The 18,749-nt window shown below is 45.5% G+C and overlaps 1 pseudogene; it reads left to right on the top strand.

The window, feature by feature from the left end:
• Positions 1-13,448, top strand: part of LOC102973820 (ectonucleotide pyrophosphatase/phosphodiesterase family member 7-like) — a 28,110-nt pseudogene extending 14,662 nt beyond the window's left edge.
• Positions 13,449-18,749: the final 5,301 nt, after the last annotated feature.

Raw genomic sequence — 18,749 nt, 5'->3', positions numbered from 1 at the left:
ATGACCCAGCAATTCTACTCCTAGGTTTAGACCCAAGAAAATTGAAAGCAGGGACTCAAACAGATACTTGCACATGAATGTTCATAGCAGCATTATCCATAGCAGCCAAGAAATGGAAACAACCCAAATGTCTATCAATTGATGGATGGATAAACAAATTCTGGTCTATCCAGACAATGGAATATTATGCGGTCATAAAAAGGAATGAAGTATAGATTCATGCTATGACGGGGATGAAGCTGGGAAACATGATTCTCAGTGAAAGAAGCCAGACACAAAAGGCCACATATTGTATGAGTCCATTTCTATGAAATGTCCAGAATAAGTAAATCCATAGAGACAGAAAACAGATTAGTGGCTGCCAGAGGCCATGGGAATGGAAGGCTGTGGAGTGACTGCTAGCAGGTAGAGTCTCTTTTGGGGGTGATGAAAATGTACTAGAACTAGAAAGAGGTAGTAGTGGTTGCACAACATTGTGAATGTACTAAATGTCACAGAATTGTTCACTTTAAAATGTTAATGGGGGGCTTCCCTGGTGGCTCAGTGGTTGGGAGTCCGCCTGCCGATGCAGGGGACACGGGTTCGTGCCCCGGTCCGGGAGGATCCCACATGCCGCGGAGCGGCTGGGCCCGTGAGCCATGGCTGCTGAGCCTGCGCGTCCGGAGCCTGTGCTCCGCAACGGGAGAGGCCACAGCAGGGAGAGGCCCGCGTACCGCAAAAGAAAAAAAAAAAAAAAAAAATGTTAATGGGGCTTCCCCAGTGGCACAGTGGTTAAGAATCCACCTGCCAATGCAGGGGACATAGGTTCGAGCCCTGGTCTGGGAAGATCCCACGTGCTGCGAAGTAACTAAGTTTGTGCACCACAACTACTGAGTCTGCACTCAAGAGCCCACGAGCCACAACTACTGAGACCACGTGCCACAACTACTGAAGCCCGCACACCTAGAGTCCATGCTCTGCAACAAGAGAAGCCATCGCAATGAGAAGCCCACGCAGCACAACGAAGAGTAGCTCCCACTCGCTGCAACCAGAGAAAAGCCCACGCACAGCAACAAAGACCCAACGCAGCCCAAAAAATAAATAAATAAATTTTTAAAAAAATAAAATGTTAATGGTTGGGACTTCCTTGGAGGTCCAGTGGTTAAGACTCTTTTTTTTTTTTTTTTTTTTTTTTTTTTTTTTAAGACTCTTTTCTTCCACTGTAGGGGGTGCAGGTTCAATCCCTGGTTGGGGACTAAGATCCCACATGCCGCGCCGTGTGGCCCAAAAAAAAAAAGGTAATGGGGCTTCCCTAGTGGCACAGTGGTTGAGAGTCCGCCTGCCGATGCAGGGGACACGGGTTCGTGCCCCGGTCCGGGAAGATCCCACATGCCGCGGAGCGGCTGGGCCCGTGAGCCATGGCCACTGAGCCTGCGCGTCCGGAGCCTGTGCTCCGCAACAGGAGAGGCCACAACAGTGAGAGGCCCGCGTAATGCAAAAAAAAAAAAAAAAAAAAAAAAAGGTAATGGTTAATTTTATGTTAATTTTACCTGGGGTGGGGAGGAGCAGGGGCTGTAATCAAATTTCCCAGGTTCCACACCCAACTCTGCCTCATGACCTTGAGCAAACTCTATGCCTCTGTTTCCTGCAAAGAGGTAAAGCTCTAAGGGGGCTATAATAGTTCCCACCTTACAGGGCTATTGGGAGCTTTAGATGAGTTAATGTTCCCAAAGTAACTCAGAAAAAGGCGTTGGCGTATGGCATGATGGTAAATGTGTGCCATGATTCCATCACACAGACCCTACCCCCCATTACACATGCAAACCAAGGCTTGTTCAAGTTCACACAGCAAGTTCAGAAGCCAAGTCAGGGTTGGCACCCAGCTCTCGTGGACTCAAGTCCATGCTCTTCCCCTGTCAACGGTCTGACTTGATCCCTGACCAAATCTTGATACCTCGAGGTCCCAATCCCTGGCAGCAGCACAACTTCTTTCTGGTGACCCCACTTGTGGTTGGCTGTCAGGTCTGCCAGCAAGGCAGAAACAATAAAACCACAACTGTGTTTGCTTCTTCCCCTTGAAAGCTTTGGCCACCCTAGGGGGACTTTACCCACCAGCAGTCTGGCAGCGACTCTGACCCAGTGGAGAGCTTTTCCCTTCTCTGTGCCCATGACCATCAAGTGCTAGTCACAGAATGTCCCTCTTACCATGGACATTGGAGACATCATCACTATCTTATTACAGTTAGTAGGGTCACCCAGAGGCTTCATCTCCCAGGAAGCGAGGTAGTGGACACTCAGCTCTCTCCTTGGATCTTTCAGCTCCCTCTTTAGACTGGCCTCCACGTGCAGTCCCCTTTTCCCTGGTGCAATGTAAGATCACAGGGGTTTTTTCCATATCTGGTTCAATTGCTATGTTCTCAAGAACAATCTAGCTTACATTCCCCCAGTATCTGTCTTCTTTCCCTAAGCAGAAAGAAATAAGTCTGCACCCATCTATGTCTAGAAATCCTTCCTGGCACTTCCCTGGTGGTCCAGTGGTTAAGACTCCACACTTCCAATGTGGGGCGGGGGCAGGGGGGGCGGGTTTGATCCCTTGTCAGGGAATGAGGATGCCACATGCTATGTGGCAAAAAGGGAAGAAAGGGAAGAAAGGAAGGGAAGGAAGGGAAGGGAAGGAAGGGAAGGAAGGGAAGGAAGGGAAGGAAGGGAAGGAAGGGAAGGAAGGGAAGGAAGGGAAGGAAGGGAAGGAAGGGAAGGAAGGGAAGGAAGGGAAGGAAGAAATCCTTCCTGATTCCCTTGGTTGCCTCAAACAGCACAGCCCACGGGAGTCCTAGGAGAAACCCTGGGATGTTTGCCGAGACTCAGGCCCACTGGATGTTCCATAAAGAATCAGATCGTCACAAGCAAATGAGGAAACTCATCCCACAGGAAGTGTCCAAATCCCAGGTTCTCATTTCTGGACACAGAAAAACCCGAGGAACTTGGCCTCCCCAACCCCTGCCTTCCCCACTCCCTCATCAGCTTCCACAGCCAACACTAACTTCTCCCAGGGCTGTGAGGTCTGTTCCAGGGAGCAGATCCAATCTGACAGGCATGAGATGTGATGACCCTTCCTTTGTGGCTGCCAATGTTTGCATCCCAGAGAAACAAGTCTGAAGCCCAGAGGGACAGCCCCAGGATTAAGCAGGCCAACCAGAAGGATACTGGGGGAGGTGGTCTTAAGAACACATGGACACCCCTGGCAGCATTCGTTCACAGAACTTACCAGTACCTTCTCTCCTTTATTCCCAAGATTGCTGGATCGAAGACCACGGAGTCATTCACAACATGATGTTTAACACAGAGACACTCTGGAAGTATTCCTTCAAGACCACACAGAACAAGACTGAGTGGTGGGACAATGGCAGTCTCCCCCTCTGGATCACAGCCCAGAGACAGGTATCACCAGAAACCCTGGGCTGACTTCCTGGGACATCGTCTCTCATTCCTAGGTATGTGGGGCGTGGGGGGGTGGTTCGACGTTGTGTGGCCTTGGGCAAATGACTTAACCTCTCTAAGCGTCTGTTTCCCTAAATGTGGTATAGGGATCATGATGATGTTCTTATTTAATAGAGTTAATGTAAGGATTAAATAAGATGTGCACTTAATGTACATCTCAGTAAGTTTTAGCTGTTATGGATGGATGAGGCTCCATGAGGGCAGAGTTGGCTTAATCATGATTGTACCTCCAGGGCTCATCATAGGGTCTGGACCCAGCAGCTCTTTAATAAATATCTCTTCATACACTTGCCTCTGACTTAGGCATAAAAGCCCTTAGGAACAAAGTTGACCACTCAAGGCATGAAAAGCTCTGATGAGAACATTTTCTTGAAAGTATCCCAGCAGCCATTCATTATTGCTTTGAAAAGGCAGAAATCAGATTTGTGCTTTGAACTCCCAGCCCCAAACCTGTTGCCAGCTTTTGCATTTTCTCAATGAGCTTCCAGAGTCATCACTTCAGAACAGATCCTCCTCCTCTTCCCCCAAGACAACAGCCTTGGCTCCAAAGCTTCCTCGGGTCCTGACACTTCATCTCTGTGCTCCCAGCCCATGCCGTGCACATTACATTGCAAGGGGGTGTAACTGCAGCAGCTCAGAACAGTCTGTGGACTTATACTCCCAGAGCAGGGTCCAACCAGCTCCACCCTTCTCCAGCTATGTGACCTTCAGCAATGACCTCCACTCTGTGCTTGATTTGCCCCACCCACAGAAGGAGGATGGCCAGAATCCCTGCTTCATAGGCTTGTTGGGAGGATTAACTGTGATAACGCATGTAAGTTGTTTGGCACTAACTGCTCGAAATGATCAGTCATTCTTATGAATGGAGGCGAACCATTTTAGCAGGACTTCAGCTACAGGTCACTACAGCTCTAGGCCAGAACTATCCAATGGAACAGTCTGTGATAATGAACATGTTCTATTCTGCATGGTCCAATGTGGAAGCCACAAGCCACAGGTGATAATTGAGCCCTTGAAATGTGACTGGTAAGACTGAGGAACTGATGTTTAATTGTATTTCATTTTAATTAATTTCAATTTAAATCTAAATACTACACAGGCGAGGGGCTACCATATTGGACAACACAGCTCTAGAAGAATCACAGGGGGCTGTCAATGACCCTACTCTACCTCAGGTTCATTTTCTCCCCCTAAGTGTTGGGCTCTAGAGTCCTTCCTCTTCTGTCACATTTTTAAACTTTGAGGCATAGACCATGCAAATAAACTCTGTCCATACAAGAAAAATAACAACCATAACACTCCCTATGCACCAGGCCCTGATTTAAGTGCTTTACCTATATTAATTTATCACAACCCTGAGGTGGGTGCTCAGGTTATGCCCCTTTAACAGATGAGTAAACTGAGGCACCAGGTGATACCATAACTTCTCACAGTCACAAAGTTAGTGAGAGGCAGAGCCAGGATTTGAACTCACTCTGCGTTCAGCAACTCTTAACTCAACCATGACATAATATTTCTTCAGTGGCCAAAGCATTTAGTCATGGATTTCGGAGTGAATCTTGTATCTGCCTAGGTGCTAAGAAGGTCTGGATAGTCTTCCTTAATTCACTATTCAAAACCCAGGGCCTCTCTTGCTAAGGAATTTGTTCACTGGCATGAGGCTTCTGGTGGCATTCTCCCTTCTTGGTTTTTTCTTATACATGGTTCTTGTCTCTGTCATTTATTTGCAGGACTTTGTTTCCTCCTGCTCAATTCATAATCAGAGTGCTTTTCTTCTCTGCTGAATTCATAAGCAGTTGTGCAAAAAGAGGGTCTGGTGCAGGGCCAGGCGACTGACAACACACCACTTGTTTGGCAAGCGAATGTCAAGTTGGTGCATCGCGTTCTGCCATTAGCAGCTCCTGCCCGGGACAGGGCCGTCAGCCAGCTCCCTGAGGAGGTGGTGCAAAAGCTCCTGTAATCAGAGAAAACCTGCGGCCCCAGGTCAACCACTCCCGCCCTGGAAACAGGGGGACAAGTACCAAATGCCATTCGGGGGCACATCTGCATTGTCGGGCAGGGCTGCAGGAGGGCGGCCTGCCCTGTACCCATCATTGGAAAATTCCATCCTTCTTCTGAGTCTCTTCCAGGCAGGCTTTGTGGAGACTGATGCGTTAACCTTTAATAGGACTAAAATGTTTTCCGTCAGTGACATTATACTTCCAGAATCCATCATGATTCATGAGAATCGGCGTCCCCTTGGCAGATGATGCCTAGGAGATGGGATTCCCAACCACCTTTGTCTCCACCATCCACGGTCCACGAGTGTATCCACTTCATCAGGACTTCCCTAATGGTCAGGCTATGAACAGAGAGGCTCCAATGAGAGCAGGCTGGGATTTTAAATGAGCTCCTGGGATAACGGAACCTGATCAATGGCTGAGGTGTTTCACCAAGTTCAGTAAGTCCTAATTCTCAGAGAAAGGCAGACAGTCATGACTGTGAGACCCAGGAAAACCATAAAAACCTAGGAGCATGTTTCTCCTCTCTATGGAAGAGCCGCAGATCATATTAAGATGTGAAATGGCAAAGGGATGATGTGGGTGAGATTCTCATGTCTTCCAAGACAGGACCATGGTAGGCTACCACCAGGAGGGGATTTGGAGAGAGGGTGGGGAGGGCAGCTACGGTTCTCGGTGTCAGCCAGGTCTCCAGACAATAGCTTCCAAACTTGGAAGAGGTGTGAGAAAGAGGGTGCCATCAGCTTCTGCTTAGAAAAGTATTAATAGAAACATAATGCATCCCAGTATTGGCTCAAGCCGTGTCTATCACGCATCATAAAGATTCTGAGAATAATAATCCTACCTCCGAAAATGTGTGGGAGGGGGAGAAAACACAGAATCTTGGCCATCTAGCTTCCTTCTGTTCAGTGACGCCTCCAGAATACAGAAAAGCAATGAAAGCACTCAGAACCAACCTCAACTTCTGAATTTCAAAAACATGGAGTCCATCTCTTTCCTCCCAGCCATTCCCTAGAACAAGTAACTAACTCCTTTCCCTAAACCACTAAACATACTCTCCACCAAAGCACAACTGTGATGAACACTTCACAGGCCTTCCTAAAACCCGTGTGCTTTTTGACATTAATTCAGTCCCCTAAAAAAGGAGACAAGACAGAAAAAACCAAACTAAAACTCTTTCCTTAATGACTGGTTCTGAAGAGTTTTGGTAGATTCTGTACAAAACCCAACAGTCAGGCTTTGCCATAAGAAGTACCAACTCTTGTTTTAAAGAAGCAACTTAAGAGTAATAGTCACACTGATGCAACACTACACTAAGGAAGGATAATGCACCCAGTAAAACTAGCGATTTTCCAACTGCTATTGCTACTGGAAACACTGATTATGCTAATTAAAGGGTAGAATGGTAAATACCCACTCTTTTGCATCCAATTAAGTGCTGAGATTGTTTCTCAGAAGTATCTGTAGAAAATAGCACTTTTGCTTATCATAGGTCCCAAATAAACAGTCAAGTGTGCGTGTGTGTGTGTGTGTGTGTGTCTGTGTGTGTCTGTGTGTACACATGCTCACACACACATTTCTCTCTGAAGCTCATTTCACAAAGCAGCATAAATCCTCAAATTCCTCTGGGACCAAGTGAGAAAAATCATAGTTTCCTAAGACTACAGCTTGGGATACCTTTAAAGAAAGAGTATGCGTTGAGGGACTTCCCTGGTGGCGCACTGGTTAAGAATCCACCTGCCAATGCAGGGCACACTGGTTCAATCCCTGGTCCGGGAGGATCCCACATGCCACGGAACAACTGGGTCCGTACGCCACAACTACTGAGCCTGTGCTCTAGAGCCCGCGAGCCACAACTACTGAACGCACGTGCCACAACTACTGAAGCCCACGTGCCTAGAGCCCATGCCCCACAACAAGAGAAGCCACCACAATGAGAAGCCCGCACACCTCAGCAAAGAGCAGCCCCCGCTCGCTGCAACTAGAGAAAGCCCACATGCAGCAGCGGAGACCCAACGCAGCCAAATCAATAAATTTTTAAAAAAAGAAAGAAAGAAAGAAACAATATGTGTTGAGAACACAGCACAAGAAAACAATTGCAAGTTGGGAACATCTGAGATTTAACATGCAAATACTTAACTGGATATGCAGGGCTGCCTAAGACCCTCACAATGTCAATGTCAGCTTATTCTAAATAATAAAATAGCCAGTCAAACTATGTTCTACAAAACGTTAGAAGCTTCATCCTTCCAGTCAATTCCATACTTGACAGCAAAGTCAATTTACATGGATGTTAAAGTACCATTGCTAAAAACTGAGAATTATGTCTAATGCCAATCAGAAATGCAACAAATATTAGAGGATTTGCAAGTTAAAGCAACCATAGAAATTCTATTATCAGAAAGGAAAATGTGTTACCTGTAGAGGTTACAAATAAGATGCTAGAACCCAAAAGCAAAAGCATTTCTGTAACTATTTCCATAAGTTAATCAAGAGTGAGAATAGGACGGGTTTTGCACTCCTAAAAGGAGACATGATTCATGCATTCATTCAACACACATTTAATCAGCAGTCAGCACTTACTCTGAGCCAGGCCTGTTCTAGGTCCCAGAAAAAGTACGTTCAACAAGATCAGCACAGCCCCTGATTTCCCAGAGCTCACATTCTAGAGGAGGGAACTAGATAGTAAAACAGTATGCAAATTAAGGTAATTTCAGGTTGGGGAAAGTGTTTTAGAGAAAATAAAACTGGATCTCAAAATAGGAAATGAAAGCTGGAGGGCAGAGAGGACAATATTTCACCTACAGCTATGGATAGCAGAGCTACTGGAACCTTGCAAAGTACTTAGTATTAAGACTTCTGTCTTAAGTCAAGATTCCTAAAAGCAGAGCCTGAGGCAGGGATGTGGTGCTCATAATGTATTGAGGGAGAGTTCTCAGGAGATGGGAGTGAGGAAAACTGACAGGGCAGGAGGAGGACCTAAGTGAGACGTGGCCTCAGCTGGAGACCAGCTTCAGCCTGATCTCATGGGGAGCACTGGAACATGAATTGCACCCCCAAGTCATCCCACCCTGAAGCCAGGGAGCTGGCTTTATGTCCTGACATCAATCACTGGCCATGAGCTGCTGGGGATAGAGGAGCAGTATAGGATACCTGCCCAGGTGAGGCAGGACTTGGCCACTTGGCAAGGGAATTTTCCAGAACATGGGGGAACTGAGAGACATTAGCAGCCACCCTCACGGAAATGGGTGTGGGTGCAGGCCCAGTAAGGGGATCTAGGTGGAGTACCAACAACATCCCCTACAACTTCCAAATTTGTTTCCTGCTTCTCTCTCAAATGGTACATGGGAAGTTTTGGTATTATGCTTAGTTATACTTTTCTGCCCGTTTGTAGACCAGATAGCCACAACCCAGGTGCCATTATCCCACAATTCTTCCCTGTAATTTGTTCTCTATACCAAATTGACACCGTTACACCAGCACCCTCTCTTGGTTCTTTTAAAGCCAATGAACTCTACAGTGTTTTTCAGAAAATCCAAACCTTGGGTGATACAAGAAGTGTCCCAGAACAGCCCTCAAGTTAATAGCCAAGATGAAGGAAAATACTTGCTCCCCAAATAAGCAGGTCAGTCTTTCATGGAACCAGAAATCTATCAAGCTCATACTATGTGCCCAGTCCTGGTTGAGGAGCTGCTTTACAACAGAAGCTATTTAGTGAGATGGGTCCATCTTACTGTTAACTCAATGGTGAGTGTACATAAAATTATTTTATTTTCCTAACAATTTTACCAAGCTTTGTCAAAATCCAGCTTTCTGCTGGGAAGCAAATCACTTAATATTTTCATGACATTGAAATCACTTGTGTTGTTAACACAGCCTCATTTTCAGTCTGAAGACTCAGTTTGGCTCAGAGTAAATCCTTCATCTTGTAACCAAGTCAAAGCTCTGCTCCCCTGCTTGCTCCCTACCCTCACCGTAAACCCTCTGGTGGCCCCAGCAGCCTGGGGTAGAAGGAGTATGGTCTACTCCTCTCAGGCCCCCCACACCTCTTTCCCTGGTTTACCCACTGTTGACAAGGAGAGGGAAGAGATGGCAGCTCCTCCCATGATGGCTTGGTGGTAGGCCAGGGCCCTTTTCCTGTTGGCTGTAATCTACTGCCCTGTGTAGTTGCCCATGGCCTGACATAGAAGGTAAAGGTCAGTGGGCCCCACTGACAAGGGCTGCAGCGTCAAGCAGCAACCCCAGGCCCTCCCCGGGCCTTATAAGACTCAGCTGCATTTCATGGCTGACCCACCCCATTCCTCTGACGTAAGGAATCCCATGCCCCATGCTGCAGACATTTCTGCCATGACTGGAGGCTTCAATCTCATCTTCCTTCTGCAGACTCCAACCTTGGGGTCTACAGGCACATTTCAGATCCACCTTCAGAACCTCTCAGGAGACAGAAACTGGAGGAGATAATAATTGCCCCCTCTTCGTCTAACCATGCACTCTGGCCCATTGCTCTTTGTTCCTCTCCAGGAAACTAAAAGCTGAGCTCATTGAACCCTAACTAACATGCTCCACATGCATTTAGTCCTCACAACCACCCCACGAGGTGGCATTAACATCCCCGTTTTACAGATGAGGAAACAGAAGTGGAGAGCATCTGAGTGGCATGCACCCAAGTGGGAGAGAAAAGATAAACCCAGGCAATCCAGCATCGAGCACACCTTTAACTGCCCTCTTGTCTGCCTCTGGGTTGGGCGTCAAGCCCAGTGGCTGAGCAGACATCTGCACAGGGAACAAGATGACAGTCTCCCCTTCACGCAAACACCCCCAAATTTTATAAACATTATACAAGGGAACCAGTTAGGCAGATTCTCCCCTCTCCAACAGCCCCAGAGGAAATCCACAGATCTTATCTCATTGGCTCTGACTGGGACCTGGGCCCAAGGCTGAACCAATTGCTGGGGCCAGGGGATGCAGCATCCTCTGACTGGCCAAGCCAGAGCCACATCCCACCTCTGGAGACTGTTGTGGACCCAACACATCTTGCATGGAGCAAGAGTAGGGAGGAGAGCCACCAGGGGATGTCAGATGCTCCAAAGCAGCAGACGGGGGAGGGGGTGCTGGGCAGGCAATCATAATAGATGTCCACTGCACACACCGGGGAAGGCTTGTGGTGGCTTCTTAGGTCTAGAGGCAAAGAAAAGAGTGCCTACTATGGCCAAAACACAATGCCCAATACTTTATCTTAAAGTTACCTGGATTAACCCTCACAAAAATCCCATCAATTTTTTGGCATTTTACAGGTAGGAACATTGAAGCACTAAGAGATTAAACTCACTCACCATCACCAACTTAGAAAGTGCCATTTTTCTTCCATTCTAAGGAACTGTTTTTTTCATTTTGCGGTCCCAACTTGGAACGCATATGCCAGTCACTGGAGTGTCGTGGTTTCATAGGCAGGATTTTTCTTCATAGGAGCACATAACATAAAGGCAGTTCTCACAGTTAACAGTGTTTTAGATTCCACAAGATCCTGGTGATGCCAGAAACAAAGCCCAATCCTGTCTGACTCTAAAGCCACATGTTTTCCATGCCTTTGGACTGGGGCAGGGATGCTGACACGTTGGACTTTGCACATTATGAGAAAGATAGGAGAAATGGCCCTGATGGACTTTTCTTCTTGCACTTGCAGGGGAGGAAAACAGCGTCATTCCACTATCCCAGGGGAGGCGCCAAGTACAAAGGGGAGGCCCTTCAGCGGTCCCTGGTGGAGCCGTACACCGACCCAGACAGCAACGAGATGGAGTGGAGGGAGAACAACGATACCATCATGAACTGGTTCAGTAAGGAAGACTCTGACTTCGTGACTCTGTACTACGGAGAGCCGGATAATGTGGGACACCGCTTTGGGCCCGAGACAGAGAACAGGAGGGTGATGACTCAGCAAATCGACAGAACCATCAGGTACCTGTTGGAAGCCATTGAGAGGCACAGCTTGACTGAGCACCTCAATGTCATCATCACATCTGACCACGGCATGACCACTGTGAAAAAGAAGCCCAAAGTCACTGAGATCCTCCTGACCAACTACATCAGCTTCAGGGACTTGGTCTAGTTTGATATTGTGGACTATGGCAGCTTTGGGATGCTCCTGCCCAAACCAGGGCAAGAGGAAGCCGTTTACCAAGTGCTGAAAAACGCACACCTTCACCTCAGTGTCTACAAGAGGGAGGAATTTCCAGAACGCTTCCATTTTGCCAAACACGAGCAGGTCTTGCCAATCGTGATGTATGCTGACTCTGGTTATAACATCAATGGGGTGAGTAGATTCTAAAATGGATAAATTCCATCTTGAATTTGGAAGGCAGTCACTAGGGAAGGACTGTTCTGAAAAAAATTAAAACATAAGTGCATGCATGATGAGTTGCAACCCACTGTTTTCCAAGTGTTCCCCGCCCCCCACCCCACATCCCAGACAACCCATCCTGTCTCACGTTACCATTATGCAATGATAATGACACACATCCCTGACCAAGGTTAAGTGTCCAAGGCTATGTTAAAAATTTAACATGAGTTATTTCATTTTTGTCTTCCCAACAACCCTAAAGATAGGTACTCTTATCTCCCCATTTTAACGAGGAAGAAACTAAAGCTAGAGAGAAGTGATTTGGGATTAGAAGTGTAAGGCTGATGTCTGAACCCAAGCCTATGTGTTTGATCATTATGCACAGATCACCAGGAGATTGACCCAAAAAAACACCTTCTAGTTCCCATTTGCATATATCCAGAAAAAGGCAATCCTGTTCACTTAAAAATTTATACACAGATGCCCACAGCAGCATTATTCATAATAAACAAAAGGTGGAAACAACCCAAATGCCCATCAACTGATGAATGCGTAAACAAATTAGGGTCTATCCATACAGTGGAATATCATGTAACGATTAAAAGGAAACAAAGTACGATACATGTTATAATTTGAATGAACCTTGAGAACATTATGCTCAGTGAAAGAAGTCAGATGCAAAAGACCACATATTGTATGATTCCATTTAAATGAAATGTCCAGAATACACAAATCTATAGACACAGGGCATAGACTGGTGTTTGTCTAGGGCCGGGGGAAGTTGGAGGGAATGGGGAGTAATGGCTGAAGGGTACAGGCTTTCTTTTTGGGGGGATGTAAGTGTTCTAAAATTGGTTGTGATGATAGTTTCACAACTCTGTGAATACACCAGAAATCACTGAATTGTATACTTTAAATTGGTATGTTGCATTGCTTATGAATTATATCTCAACAAAGCCATTATGGAAAAAATAAGGAAGCCTAAAGAAGAAAGTACCAAAATCAATGCTAATTGTGAGACATAAGTGAGGTCTTTTTTTTTTTTTTAACTACTAACCAATAATTTATGGCAGAACAAAGTTTAGGTGATGTTTAAACATCACATAACAGAAGACCATCCCAGGTACAGCTTGAAGAATCCTTGTCTAAGGCTATGAAGAGGAGTCAAACATTATGTTTGCAATCTGTTTACTCAACTTGCTACAAGTCCAGAGTATAACAGGTATGGGAAAACTCATAAGCTTATTGTTTATTGTTAGTGGAAACATTCACAGTAAAATGCAACACTTTATTGGTATTTTGTAATCCTTCAAGTGGCCTGGAGCTAATAAGGCCTTGCCAAGAAAAGATTCCATAGTCACTGGCCTCTTTTTAAACCTGGTTCATGATGTAACAGGTTGAGAGGGATGTTAGGACATTTAATCAAAGTCATATTCCCAGAGTGACCAACCAGATGGTCTGAGGGACAGGATGCTGTGATCAGTTTAATCTTCCAGAAAACTGACCATTAGACAGAAAATCCTTTGGGCCTCAATGCTCTCGTTGAATCCACTTCTCAGATTCCCACCCACCTGCCTGCCTTGATGGACGTGACTCTTCTCACTTCAGGACTGAGGAGCTTGCACAGCACATGAGGCCATCACTAGGGGGCACTTAACAGTTCTTAACAGGCTGCTCCATGGCCTCAAAGGCCGTTGGACCAGTTTCTTTAGACAGGTGAGGGAGCCTAAGCTGAAAAGACAAGCGCTTTCTATATTGAACAAGCCAACTAGGAGACCAACTTTTCAATATACAGAGCATCACATGTCTTACATGCCAGAATATATGTTGGTCCTAAGAAAATATAAACAGTGCTGTGCTGTGACTGATGTTACCTAGTCATTTGAAAAGGAAGACAGACAAAAACCTACCCAGCATTCATTAAACAATTACCTACAGTCCTTACTCCCTCCTCTCTAATCCTCTCCCTGACCCCAAAATGATATAGATAGATAGATGCACTTCTGTGCCTTAAGAAACATACCTGGCTCTAGAACCAGTCTGGGTTCAGATACCTGCTCCGACACTGGCTACTACATGACTCAGGGCAGTTTCCTCAGCTGTAAAATGGGGATGATAATGATAGTGCCCTCACTTTATAAAGCATTCATAACAATTCACAGTACACAGTAAGCCCTCTATGTTTAAGCCTATTATAAATGTCAGTATTACTATCTTAATGCTGTTTCTAATGGGTATGTTTTTCTTTATTCTCTTCCTTAAAGATCTTCCATTCCTTCCTCTCTCTGCCACTGCAGACAGCAGTATCCTTCCTCGTCATTTAAGTTTTCAAAGATTTCCTGGATCCAACAAGCATGACGTTAACTAAAGGGCAGTTTTCTTTCAGGGGACTGGAATCTAAAATGGCTCTTTTGTTATTATTTTTTAGCAAATTCTATTTCAACAAAGGAGATCATGGCTTTGATAATGTCTACATGGACATGAAGATCATATTCAGAGCTTTTGGCCCAGATCTCAAGAAGAAACACCTGGCTGAGCCTTTTGACAGCATCCACATCTACCCCCTCATGTGTAAGCTCCTGGGGGTTTCCCCTGCGCCCCACAACAGCTCCCTGGCAGTCACCCAGAAAATGCTTATAGACACTTATGACCAGCAGCCAGGTGAGATAAAAAAGCCACCACTAAGAGATTGGTAGTGTGTCCTGAGACAGAAAATATTCAAAAGGGGGCTTCCTGAATGGGGGAAAAGTCAAGCAGAATAATCCTGTCTCCTGGCAGCTTCAGTGCCCCCAGCACAAGATTATCATCAGCAGCTCTGAACAGGTAGCAGAAGAAGGAAATCCCTCGCTGTGTTGGTGACATTTTATATAGTGCCTTTGGGACAAAAAGGAAGGCTCTCCATAGAGGAAGTCAAGTGATAATCCTTCAGAGCCTCAGCAAGTATGCGTAGTCTGCCCCCAGATACCCCTTGTAGATTCTGAATAGCAGCCTTCCTTCAGCAACTCTGTGCATGCATGCGGGTGCCTGGAGGAAAGAAAGCTGCTCACAGGGGAGGAACGAAGCCTTAGCACTCTACTCATGGCTAAAAAGAGGGGTAGGGGTTCCTGTAAATGAGGTTGCGAATTCTGAAGACTTCAAAATCCTAAATCTGGGTGATATAAAGGAAGAAAGGAAGCATCTCTGGGAATTCAATTGTTTACAAACACTGGCCAGCTTTTCTTTTGTGGGGAGAGACTTAGAACACTGCCGGATGATTTATCAGATGCTTAGAGCAACCACACTTAATTGAAATGGAGTACAAAGAACAGCTTCCTGCACCCTTTTCCTTTCTTCCAAGCCACTGCCCACAATCTTCTTCTGAATTTACTGGAAGCAGGCTGTTTTGCAGAAAACTAAGTGAATGAATGGCAATTCTCTAAGTTATTGAGAAATTTTTTTTTAAGTTTTAGAGTTTTGCTACAACTCTTTGGCCCCTACCGCCTGTCCCATAGTCCTGGGAGCCTGAGGTAAGGTGTGTTTGACCACCAGTTACTGATAAGCAGGACATCCCACCAACTGATTTTCAGCGAATTGGCTTTTGGCAAAGTGGTCACTAGGCAAATGGGTCATTTGGCGAATAGGTTGTTTAGTAAATCGGCTTTCAACGACTTGCCCTAAGAGATTTCTCTACAGTGAGCACTTTCTTGGGTTAAATGTACATTTTGTTTCCATAATTAATATTCACTAGCACCTCGATGGGAAACTTCCCAGGGACCCAGGAGCAGCCTCTTAATCAGATCATTTAAAATCATCAGATTTTTTATTAACAGGAGCGGACATGCAGAGGGCATCTGCTCTCCAAAACACAGCTAACGGTCTTGGGATTGTCGCAGGAGTTCTTGTGGTTCTGTTTGTTGCTGGTGTGACATTCACGGCCTTTGGCTGGAAAAAAAGTGAGTAGACTCTGCGGGTTTTCTGTGGTTGATCAGTGCACATAGTAATAATCCATTTCAACCACTTCCTGAGTGCCTAGGGGTCCAGCACTTTGACAACCCAGTAACCAGGGATATCCTCGTGGGCTTGTATCCTGGACAGTCGTACAGGGCCCAGGACTCAGAACAGCCCCCAGCTTGGTCTGATCTCGAAAATCTTGATTTTTTTTAACAAAGGCCCCATTTTCATTTTGCACTGGGCCCCAAAAATTATGTTCCGGTTGCATGCATTTCCCAGGGCTGCCGTAACAAAATACCACACACTGGGTGGCTTATAACAACAGAAATTTGTTGTTTCACAGAACTGGAGGCTAGAAGTCTGAGATCAAGGTATCCACATGATCCCTCTGAAATCTGTAGGGGAGAATCCTTCCTTGCTTCTCCTAGCTTCTGGTGGTTGCCAGCGATCCTCAGCATTCCTTGGCTTGTAGACACAATATCTGCCTCCACCATCACACGGCCAACTTCTCCCTGTGTCTCTATCTTCACATGGTGTTCTCTCCTCTTATAAGGACACCAGTCATGGGATTTACGGCCCCCTGTATTCCAGTATGACCTCCTCCCATCTTAATAATACCGCAGAGACCTTATTTCCAAATAAGGTCACACTCCTATGCACCCGGGGTCAGGACTTCCAACATATCCTTTTGGGGGAACACAATTCAACCCATAACACTCGTCCTGCCACCAACCAAAGCATTCTGTGGACCTGTTGCACCTCTTTCTACATTTCCATAGTTATATTAGGAGATTGAGCCTCTCGCAACCCTTATTACACCCAATCCTGACCATTCCTCTATGTTCAAAGAGCCCCTGACTCAACAGCAAGGGGGCCTCCCGAACACTGTAAACAGCCTAAGGAAAGTCAGAACTTTACTAAACCTTAACTCCATTACAAAGCCCACATTTAATGTAATTTATATTTGAACTATAAAATTTTCCTATAAGTTGAAACATGACCTATAAAGGTCTCTACACCCTGAAGCAACATTTTAGAAAGAAATCAGTTGGTCCTTTTCTACAGAAACCATTAGCTATAGGAGAGATATAGGAAAAACCTCAAGGTACTGATTGAATGGCCAGTCCCACAGCATAATTTCTAAAAGGCAACCATTCCATACAATTAAAATGCATTAACTTTTTATCATCATCATTAAAGGAAGCCTCAAATCCAGAGGCTGAATTTTTACTATAACATGTGCACATACACATCTCCTCTGCCACTGACAGGACTGATTGGATATACCCTAATGCTTCTTGAAACATCAACACCACCTGGAATTTTCACTTATGTTAAACAGCAGTCCTAATCTTCACTTACACCTGAACACACCACACCTGTGAGGTCCATGGGACATTACAAATCCCTTCAGTGCCTTGATCCTTCCAAGTTCAGATCTGAGATGTATTACCTTATGATCTTTGTCCCCACACCAAGAGCCCGCACACAAAGATAAAGGTATCTTCTGTGTGCAGGTCAGTGGTGTGGCCTACTCAGGGCTCTTCCCCAATCTGCTAGCCATCTATGGCATCAGGAAGGCTGGACCAGCCTAGATTTCTTAATATCTTAGTATAACATTATGCAGTATCACTTACTCTGGTGTTAACTGTGCATGCCCTTTTGTTCCTTAGAGGAAAGGTAATTAATACCTATTATGTGTGTTAATAGAAAGTGTGGTATTTATGAATTTAACTGACCCATTCCTCTTGGTGTTCACTGTCTACTGCAGGCAGAAAGCTGATCAAAACAGCACAGGTGAACCAGTACGCCTGACCAAGCTCTGACATCGTTCCTTCAGGACAAGATGCAACCATAGCATATGTCAGGTGTTTCTACCCCAGGACGCTGTGACTCAAAGGATTTATGCAACATCTCAGACCCAGAAACCTTTAATTCCGTGTAAAAACAGCAATAACCACAGTCCACCCTCTTTATAAATCAAGTGTTGACGGAATAAGACAAACAATTTTTGTGTCAGATGCTGTGCTCACGTGGTTCTGGTGGAAGAAGAACAGATATTAGAGAATAAATGCATTCAATTAGAATTAATTCTCCTCTCTCGTTCTCATAGCTGAGCAGGGCTCAAGTGTTTCTCATCTGAAAGTGGTAATAAGATTTCATCTGTCCCCCTCATCTACCTTGTGCAAGCACATTTAACAAATTAGCTCCCAAGACACTTCCAAATGGAGTTTTATGAGAGATTTGTGAAGATAAATGTATTAGACTTTCAACACAGTTCAAACTCCAGAGGCAGCACCAGTGCCTTTCACTGTTCTGCTTTTCACTCAAGACATAATAAGGTCAAATGAAAGAAAATTTTTTTCTTTTCTTCCCCATCCCCACCTCTGTACCACTCTTACTCTTCTTCCGGATTCCTTTCCCTGCAAAGTCAAAGCTACTACTCTAAGCCCTCATAGTTCCATGTGCTCACCGGCACATATTGCCATTGTACTTCTTTGTTTGTGTGATAATTAGTTCAATACCTGCTTCCCGCACGAGACCCTGAGCCCCTGGAGAGCAGGAACCACTCCTGGTTCTTCTTACTGCTGCATTCTCAAGGCCTGATAGTGCCAGGCACATAGTTGGCGCTTAATAAGTTATTTGGTGAACGAAAGACTCTATGGGTTAGAAACAGACCCTAACTGGGGTCTGGGGCTGGGGGATCACGCGCTCCTACCTTGTGTTGGAGGACGTCATTGAGAGGTCAATGAAATCGAGGGTAATCATTGTTAAATCCATCACACCTGTAGCCTGCTTTCACTGCTCAAGCTCGCTTTAGTTTTTGCTATAAAAGACTGTCAGGTCCTCTAAGCCTAAACAATAAGATGTAGCCTAAACAATAAGATGTAGCCTAAACGGTAAGATGTTTGCCCAAGTTGTTTTCCAGGAACTTGGAATCAGCTGTCTCTAGTTCAAGCTGGTTAAGACTGGTTAGGACCACCGACCCTCCAACTGGGCATGCG

The sequence above is a fragment of the Physeter macrocephalus genome, chromosome 14, assembly GCF_002837175.3.
Source record: "Physeter macrocephalus isolate SW-GA chromosome 14, ASM283717v5, whole genome shotgun sequence".
Taxonomy (NCBI): domain Eukaryota; kingdom Metazoa; phylum Chordata; class Mammalia; order Artiodactyla; family Physeteridae; genus Physeter; species Physeter macrocephalus.
This window is presented reverse-complemented; position numbering and strand designations above follow the sequence as displayed.